This window comes from Apium graveolens, chromosome 1, assembly GCF_009905375.1.
Source record: "Apium graveolens cultivar Ventura chromosome 1, ASM990537v1, whole genome shotgun sequence".
In the NCBI taxonomy this organism is placed as follows: domain Eukaryota; kingdom Viridiplantae; phylum Streptophyta; class Magnoliopsida; order Apiales; family Apiaceae; genus Apium; species Apium graveolens.
This window is the reverse complement of record NC_133647.1, coordinates 105,920,541-105,922,944: the sequence shown is the minus strand read 5'-3', so window position 1 is coordinate 105,922,944 and position 2,404 is coordinate 105,920,541. Positions and strand designations below refer to the sequence as shown.

The following is a 2,404-nucleotide window of genomic DNA, read 5'->3' as shown; positions in this document are numbered from 1 at the left end:
TTTGATGGACTATTCTAAGCCTAAGATCAATGATATTCAGTCAAGCATCATTAGGCCAGCTATCGCAGCTAGCACTTTTGAGATCAAGTCGAGCACGATTCAAATGATACATAACTCAGTTCAGTTTGGGGGTTCTCCTACTGAAGACCCCAACATGCACATCAGTAATTTCATCGAGATCTGTGACACTTTCAAGTTCAACAATATGTCTGAAGATGCTATCAAGCTGCGACTATTCCCATTCTCTTTGAGGGACAAAGCGAAGTGTTGGTTACATTCTCTACCACCAGGGTCTATCACCAAATGGGAGGATCTTGCTCAAAATTTTCTCACCAAATTCTTTCCTATGGCGGAGACTGCTGCAATCAGGAATGATCTTACTCAGTTTGCTCAGCAAACTGGTGAATCTCCGTGTGAGGCTTTGGATCGATATAAAGAGATGCTAAGGAAGTTCCCACATCACGATATGCCTGATTGGATGATTATAAACTGTTTTTACAATGGTATAGGTGCACAATCTGGACCTATGCTCGAAGTAGCATCTGGTAGAGCCTTATGGGTTAAAAGCTATGATGAAGCTTATGAGTTGATTGAGCTAATGGCAGCCAATGAATACCAGAATCCTACACAAAGAATGTTGCAGGGAAAGGTAGCAGGAATTCTGGAAGTGGATCAAGCTACTGCTATAGCTGCTCAACTTCAAGATTTGACGATGAAAGTGGACTCTTTGGCTAATTATGGAGTTAACCAGATCACTAGTGTTTGTGAGCTTTGTGCGGGGGCACATGAAACTGAGTAGTGTGCTATTTCTAGCGAATCAACTCAATTTGTGAGCAACTTTCAGAGATCACAACAGCAAGCTCCAGCCACTTATCATAAGAATAACCGCAATCATCCTAACTTCAGCTGGAGCAACAATCAAAATGCGGTGTAACAATCTTATCAACCATATACAGCAAGGCAGTATAACCCTCCTGGTTTTCAGCAACCACAATATGCCCCAAAGCAACAACTTCAACTTCAGCAATTACCTCAAGCTAATGAAAAATCTGAATTGGAGGAGTTGAGACTCATGTGCAAGAGCCAAGATGTCTCTATCAAGACCTTGGAGAATCAGATTGGGCAAATTGCTAATGTATTACTAAATCGTCAACCTGGCATGCTTCCGAGCGATACGGAAGTGCCAGGTAAAAAGGAAGCTTAGGAGCATGTTAAAGCAATCACATTGAGGTCTGGTAAGGTTGCGAATCCTGAAGAAGCTAAGACTCCAGATTCTGAAGTGGAGTCTGATGAAGAAGAAGTGCAGAAAGAAGCCGAAGTGGAACCAAGGAAGAATACTGTTGAGCACACTCCTCCTGCGGGTAATATAGGGGAGAAACAGATCTATCCTCCACCTTCTTTTCCTAAGAGGCTACAGAAGAAGAAACTGGTAAGCAGTTTGCGAAGTTTCTGGAGGTGTTTAAGAAACTTCGCATCAACATACCTTTCGTTGAAACTCTTGAACAAATGCTTAGTTACGCAAAGTTGATGAAAGGTATTCTCTCTAGGAAGGTAAAGTTTGATGACTTAGAGACCATTGCTCTCACAGAGGAATGCAGTGCTGTGCTGCAGTAGAAATTGCCCCCGAAGCTTAAAGATCCTGGAAGCTTCACTATTCCTTGCACCATTGGAAATGTGTCATTTGATAAGTGTCTATGTTACTTGGGAGCTGGCATCAATCTGATGCCATTGTCAATCTTCAAAAAGTTGGACTTGCCTGATCCAAAGCCAACATACATGACTTTGCAGTTGGCCAATCGTTCTATTACATATCTGCATGGTATTGTGGAGGATGTCTTGGTCAAGGTGGATAAACTCATTTTCCCTGCTGATTTTGTAATTCTTGATTTTGTGGAGGATAAGAAAATTCCCATAATCTTGGGAAAACCTTTCTTGGCTACTGGCCGAACCTTGATAGATGTGCAGAAAGGTGAACTTACCATGCGAGTGATGGGTCAGGATGTGACTTTTAATGTGTTCAATGCCATGAAATTCCCTACAGAAAATGAGGAGTGTTTTAAGGTGGAAATGGTCGATACTGTGGTTAATTCTGAACTTGATCGATTGCTAAGGTCCGATGTCTTAGAGAAGGCCTTATTGGGAATTCTGATAGTGAAGATGATGAGGGTGATGAGCACTTGCAATATTTGAATGCTTCTCCCTGGAAGCGAAAGATGGATATGCCTTTTGAATCTCTTGGATTGGAGGAGTTGAAAAGTTCTCCGAAGTGCCTCAAGCCATCTATTAAGGAAGCTCCTACTCTTGAGCTTAAACCTTTACCTGAACATTTGAGGTATGCATTTTTAGGTGATGCATCTACTTTGCCTGTTATGATTGCATCTGACCTTTCAGGTACCGACGAGGA

At 42.0% G+C, this 2,404-nt stretch overlaps 1 non-coding gene across 1 annotated transcript; it reads right to left on the bottom strand.

Annotated features, from left to right (window-relative positions):
* Positions 1 to 361: 361 nt before the first annotated feature.
* On the bottom strand, positions 362 to 468 carry LOC141682652 (small nucleolar RNA R71). Its single transcript, XR_012559878.1, has one exon. It is a non-coding gene; the product is annotated as a small nucleolar RNA R71 (small nucleolar RNA).
* Positions 469 to 2,404: the final 1,936 nt, after the last annotated feature.